Consider the following 7,498-nt stretch of genomic DNA (forward strand, 5'->3'; position numbering starts at 1 on the left):
TTCACACAGTAAATTAAATATTATTTACCTAAGAGCATCTTTTTTCCTTTACACGCATTTACCCCTCTCTGCAAATGCACCCCCACGTCATACACTCTCACGCACCTGTACCAAAGGGGATACTCGTACCTATGACCTTGGGTTGAAACTTGGCTCATTACTACCATTGTGTAGAGCAACTGGTGTCACCTAAGAGCATCTAAGAAGCTAAAGTAGCATTATGATCTATTCAAGAGAGAGGCTTATTTTGCATGCTAAAATAGCATTTCAAAGGCTAACCTTTAATTAACTTTAATGAAGAAATGATAAACAAAGTACAAATGATTTCACGTAAGTAAATAAAAGAAATAAAATTCAACTTCACGTGACTACCTACTAAGCAAATTACTACACGTGGCTACCTATTAAATACAATACAATATATAAAATTCAGGAACTGTCACCTGGGTGGTCGTACTCTAATCATCGTCACAGCCTCGTCCCACTTTGAACGGTTGTCCTGTAACATCAACATCTGATTAAACGCCGTTAAAGTGTCCATATCTAAATGAGTAAAATAGCCATATATGTGGGTCCCTCGCTCTTGGTGTGGTGAACCTGATGAGTGGATTGGATGCCATATTCACATCATGATGGACCCCGAATTCCATCTACGGTCGTGGATTTCTTTCACAGGAAGTTCCTGTGATGGAACCTTAGGCGGGGGCCACCGTGATGTTTGTGAGAAATCCACCCCGTCCATCTATTTTTTTAAGCTTATTTTAGTACATGGGGTGGAAAATGAACCCGATTCAAGACTCAAGTGGGCCGAAAACGTGTGGATTGAACGTCCACAGTTGAAATATTCGTGGGGTTACTGAAGTTTTGAATCAGTCTAATATTTGTATTTCCAGTTCATCCCGGTAGTAATGACTTTACCAACGGTATAGATGTCATGTAAACATCACTGTCGACCCAAGGAAGGTTTCAACGGTAGGAATTTCCCTACACACCTTTTCCTTTAGTGCGGCCCACTTGATCCTGGATCCTTCTCACTTTTTGTCTCAATTCCTTAAATGAGCTCATAAAACAGATGGACGGGGTAGATTTCTCAAAAAGAAGGCCCCACCTAAGTTTCCACCGCAGGAACTTTGTGCGGAAGGCGCTTTCGCGGGAAATCCGCGTCCTACATCTACAAGATTTTAGATGTTCGTCATCAGTCCCTTTGTGTGTGGTCCACCTAGCTTAATGAACAGGCTAGATTTTGACATTTATGCCTAACATTGGAGGGCTCATCTAATGGACGGACTGGATTTTCGAATTTGTGCAAGATCCGTGCATTTTACCAGGAGCTTTCACGTGTGCGAGACATTGTCATGTGTGCATGAGCGTGGAAAGGCTGGGTTCCACACGCGAGCAGGAAACCTAGATCTTGGTTTTGGGACATGTTGGGTCCCACCATGTGTATGATCTGTCGCAAAAGTAAAAGGCTGGTCCACTCATGAAGTGGACCACACTTCAAATTGAATGCGGACCGTTAGTTAGCTTTGTAAAAAATTGTCCATTGTTCTCAGATAGGAGTGGCCCACTTGATGATCAGACCGTCCTGATTTTCAGGCGCATGTTATGAACGGTTCAGATGTCTGACACGCACGCCAGGTTCGCACGAGTGGAGAGGTGCGAGTGGGCCACTGGACCTAGACCAGACAGCGTTTTGATGATTCGTTGGGTGTAGGAAGACTCACGGCTCAGTGCTGACTGAGGAGATGAAATCCTGGACGTCCATCAAGAGGGCCTGGGCCTTCTGCGGATCAAAGAGCTCAATGGCATGGAACCCTTCTTCATAGAACCGGCCCACCACGTGGACCCCACTCCCTTCCAGCATCCTCACGAGCGCGCGCTGGCGATCCACGAGCGGGTCCCCGCCGTGCCCCCTCACCAAGCATGGCGGCAGCGACCCGACCCGATTGAGGTGGGCCCCGGGCCTGATCGGGATGCAGAACTCGTGGTCCCTGTCAGCCCCACCCGGCAATGCCAGTTTCCACATCAGATCGTTGGCATGGAGAGGTAGGATCCGATCTCGGGCCAACCTCAGCTCCGATTCCGTCCTCTGCTCCCCACCGAGGTAGGGCTGGTTCAGGATCGCTCCAGAGATTTAGAACGGAGGGTCCAGATCCAACGCCAGCAAGGCCGCGTGGTAGACGATGTTGCCGCCGGAGCTGCTGCCCATGAGAAAACAACGAGAGAAACCGACGAGATCGGGTGCCATCCACGTGTCGCGGTGGAGATCGGAGATGGCCTGGTCTCGGACTCAACGGACGGCATCGTATGCGAGAGGGGACGATGGCGGGCACGTGAGTGGCCATGCGCTCGCATGACGCGTGGAAAGGAGCAGATGCAGCGCTGAAGAGGATGAAACCTCCACCGTGGAAGTAGCTTATGATTAGGAGAGGGGCCGTTGGTGTCGAAAAATGGGGGCGAAATATCCGAATCCACATCTTGTCGGAGGGATTGAGGGGTACGTCTCCGGGGAGTACGTCGTGGGGTTGCTGGGCTTCGGCTTGTGGTGGAGAGAGAGGGATGAAGGCGGGCCTTGTAAGGGGAAATCCTAGCAGGACCAATAAGGGTAGACCTTGGCAAATAGAACCGATTCATAAGGCCTCGGAAGGAAAATATTATATCGATCAATCTTCCGATTTACGGTCCTAGGTCAGCCAAGTCGAGTTCTTCTCTAGGGAACTACGACATTGGGTTGACCGAGCGAGCTCTCATCCGAGGAGTCACGACTCGGGATCAGAATTCTCTTCTGAAGAACTACGGCCCTGAATCAGTCGAGCATAACTCATCTTTGACCCAGAGGTCGAGGATTAAGACCAAAACAGCACACCCGACAGGCTCCAATTCCTGTGCTTCGACTGTAAGACCCGACCATAAGCTCGGAGGACCGAGTTGTGGGACTAATCCAAGTATGGGCGTGGCCGAAGATCACGCCTATAGATATGTCCCATTAAGGGCCTGTTTGGTTTTCCCAAATAACAGTATATGGGTTGCAAGGTGCAATGATAACATTTCATAAGCATTTGTTTTTTTAATGTTTTTGGCAGCAATTAAAGGGCGGCAGCAGATGGAAGGATTCGGCGGTATTACAGTCGCCAAATCCATCAGAAATGCAGGTACTCGAGGATTTCGTCTAACGCTTGGATTTAAGACTGAAATGGATATGGTGGCCCGTGGGACACTCCAAATAGGTAGATACTGACGCTCAAATTTAAGTCTGAAAGGCTTCTATTTTCGTCTTTATTCTACAAATCGTCTTCCCAGTGAGACGAGATGGATTCTTTCACCACTCAAGTATGAACTGCCTGTCTACCTCCCTATTTGCAGAAATCCTTTCCAGTTGTTACATTGCTGCTTCCCCTCCATGCATGGTAATCTTCTTCCCTTTCAATTTATATGCTAACCATGCTTGTCTCTCTATTTAACAGACTGTCAAGGTTAAATCTTACTCGTAGACTGCTAAATACCATCTTCACGGCTATGTGTTCTGTCGGAAATAGGATAGTCCCTCAAAGGTACGAGTTCTGATTGCTCTACAGTTTCCAATTATAGTTTTTTTCCTACCTTTAGTGGGTCTTGTGATTATGTTTATTAGGATTAACTCTCGGAATCTGTCATGTGGGTTCATACCGTGAATTGGTTTTTCGTTGATATGTTGAGGAAGAAGCAAAGGTCTAGCCACGTCGAACTTTCAGTAAGCTTCTGTGAAGGAGACGCTTTTGATGGGGTACATGGAAAGAAGTAGCTTCTTATAATATTGCCTTCTATGGACCTTTGGATATACCGCAAATGGGGTATTTTGCCAGAATGGGGGTGGTCGTTGGTCCTTTCTTTATTCGTTACCAATTGTGGACTATAATGACATTACGGATGTTTGGTCCTTGGCTAGCTTTAATCGTCCCACACGTCATGCGTAACATGCAGAGGATGCCGGCCGAACCAACTGTTGCCTTTATGTTCTTGATAGTTTAGCTAATTCCTCCGTCCACATCTTGCCATATTTTTTTAAAGAACACAAATACCATGGACAGATGGATATGTTTAGAAGAAGAAAAAATAAATAGAATGGCTAAAAACATGTTGTCAATAAGAAGAGAAGAAGAAAAAGAAAAAAAAAAGAAGACAGATTGACAGTGTTTGTTTTTGTACTCCAACCTGGCTTTCCTGTATGTGACTATGTAACAAACTGTTATGCTATAATAGAGAATTTGTGTAGATGAAACCACACTTGTGGTTCGGCACTATTAATTCATGAGTAGCTAGTTGAATCTTCAGTTGGATAGTCCATACAAGAAAGGGTCATGTTTGCCAGGATCCCTCCATTATGTGTTGATGTTTGTGATTTCATATATGGTCTATTTAGATGTTTTATGTTCACCTTAAAAAATTTGATTTTAGAGCAACTGGAAAATAATAAGTATCATCTGATTTTTTTCATTTGCATTTAAACCAATTGCTTTCTTAAATTTTTAACTTGAAATTGTAGCCATAAATGAACTTGTTGGTTAGAAATATTGCTTGATCTGTGTGAGTTAGAGATATGTCTCATCGATAATGAGGCTTGCAATTTGGATGGTTTAACTAATACATTACTTGAAGATGTAAGTAAGATGAGTCATCCAAATTTTGAGCAATGGTGTAAACTAACATTGAACCCTGGGCTATTTTTTATATGATTTATGTCCACCTCCCTTCATTTTCCAATGATTGACTCTTTTGGTTTGATCCTACTCAAGTGTGGTGACCTGTTTAAGTGGCATTCGGCTCATGTGATTGACTATCGTGTAAGCCCCACTGAAAAATGTAAGCCACACATCATGTGGGACTCACCTTGGATGTGGGACACTCATCATTAGGACCGATCTTTGATGTGGGTTGTCTATCTAATTGGTTTGCCTTTCATTGCTATTTATGAGAAACATATAATGAGGCTTTGGCCATTTGGAGCTTGGATACAGTTTTCTATCTTCGTTCTCTTTTATAATATATAAAATCTTTGTGGTGCTATCACACTGTAGCATGATCTGTTATAGAAATTGTCTTGTTCCCAGCTTCCATGTAATATTTCTTTGGTCATTGTATATAGGCAGAGACTCTCTTCCATATAGAACTGGCAAACTCATCCGTGATTGAGGTAAGTGTGATTGTTTACTATTGACTATTTATGTTTTCTCTCTCTCAACTTTATATTATTGTTCATATTTGCTTCCAATCAGTGGAAATGAAAATGTGATCATCACAAGGGCTGATATGTTTTTATAATCTATTTATTATATACATGCAGTAGGTCTTGTAAATGTTAGTGTTGATTTTCTCTAACAAAGTGTTTTAGAGAATAGCCCAATGTTTTACCACTTTTACAATTTTATAAATTAAAAGTAGCTATCTGGGAAAACCAAACAGGCCCTAACAGTAATCAGCCTATCTGGCCTACATTACTCTATTGACAGTCCAAGTGCCCTAGTGAATCTCAGATCAGCATTTGGTTGAAAGGCTGTCTGTAAGTGCCCCAAATCAGAATTGGGTTGAATATGTAGTTGTGGTCAGTTTTGAAATTAACTGGGTGTTTGGGAAGACCTTAATAAGGGTCTGTTTGGTTTTACCAGATAACAGTAATTGGCCTGTAATGGGCAATTATGACTTTTCCACTCTTACAGCTTTATAAATTAAAAGTTAGATATACATATATATGTATATCCAACTGTTAATTCATACTGATACTACTTACTCAATATATGTGTACTCTAACAGTGAAATCAAATAATATTTTTTTTCGAATTTGATTTCTTATTATTTAACTGTTCTGATTGTATGATCAGTTTTGAGATTTGAATATTGCACCCATTCCAGGGCTCCATTATCAATATGACTGTTTACTGTGTATAAAGGGCTGGATTAAACTTTGGTTGATTAAGATAGTTCACTGTATTAATTAGTTATACAATATAGTCCATCATTGCCATGCCTCAACTGTCATCCTGTCTGGATTAAACTTTCATTATGAAAATGCTGTATCGAACTCGTGGCCCACCAATGGTCAGTCCCGTTAGATGAGTGATCCAGATGCAGAAACTGCATGCCAAGATGAACAGTATACATGATTACAAAGGTCATGTGTAATGCTTGTTGGCAAATATCAATTTCTGGTTTGTGTATCCCAATTATGCAGCAGACTGAAAGTTTATAAAATATGTAAATTTGGGCCCATATAGAGTATTATATGTTTCTATTAAGGATAGGGCATGGAGTTCGATTGCATTGGACTGTAATCAGCATGATTTTGTTCGTTTATATATATATATATATATATATATATATATATATATATATATATATATATATATATATATATATATATATATATATAAGAATTGATTTTTTGTAATATATTAAACCAAACCTAGCTTTGAGGGTCAAGACAATCCACATACTAGTTTGATGATCGTAAAAAAAATAAAAATAAAAAACAAAATAAAATAATAATAAAATAATAAAAAAACTCAAACAAAGTTGAATCCATGTGACCTTGTAAACAGACAACTTAAGCTATATGCACTGGTAATGAGCCCTAGTGGGGGTGGCTAACAATGAATTGTTTTTTGAATATCAATTCATTGTATACATTCGAACAAACAGAGTTACAAATGGAACGGGTGCTTGCTTTTAGACTACTGGATGCTGACTCTATTTCATACGTTTGTTGTACAAGTTCATATCATAGCATAGAAGAACATGGATGGACGGAAGAGGAGATGGCTGCCTTTGCAGCTTCAATTGCAGCAGCAACTACAGTCATTGCGATTGGAAAATTTTACAATAGTCTCTTTCTTAGGATACCCTGGAGAGTTGATGACTATGAAAGAAGTAAGATAATTAATGGGATAATTAGAGCCGGAGATAATGAGTGCCTGACACAACTCCGAATGAATAAGAATATTTTCTTTCACCTATGCTCGTTTCTCAGGGATAGGAATCTGCTACTGGATAGGAAACATGTAAATATGGAGGAACAACTTGTCATGTTCCTTCATACAGTAGGGCATAATGTGCGAAATCGTGTCATTGGACATCGTTTTATATGATCAGGAGAAACCATAAGCAGATATTTTTCTAAAGCATTGGATGTAATTGTAGGACTATATCCTGAGTTTGTAAAACTCCCCGGTGTAGAAATAGCTACGAAGATTTTATCCAATCTCAATTGGAGCACGTATTTTCAGGTATTGATCATGCTAATCACTATTATCCATGAATATCATTATTATAAGATTATGTCTCTTTTCACTTTTTTTCCTGATAAATCATTTTCAAATTAGGATGTATTGGTGCAATTGATGGAACCCATATACCCGCTTATGTCACTACGATGGACAGTGTCACCTATCGTAACCAAAAATGGGTTCTATATCAAAATGTAATGGCCGCCTGTACGTTTGATATGAAGTTCGTCTACTTGCTAGCC

At 41.0% G+C, this 7,498-nt stretch overlaps 1 pseudogene; it reads right to left on the reverse strand.

The window, feature by feature from the left end:
• Positions 1-440: 440 nt before the first annotated feature.
• Positions 441-6,832, reverse strand: LOC131249800 (probable carboxylesterase 8; annotated as a pseudogene).
• Between the last annotated feature and the right edge of the window lie 666 nt (positions 6,833-7,498).

Source organism: Magnolia sinica, chromosome 6 (genome assembly GCF_029962835.1).
Source record: "Magnolia sinica isolate HGM2019 chromosome 6, MsV1, whole genome shotgun sequence".
Taxonomy (NCBI): domain Eukaryota; kingdom Viridiplantae; phylum Streptophyta; class Magnoliopsida; order Magnoliales; family Magnoliaceae; genus Magnolia; species Magnolia sinica.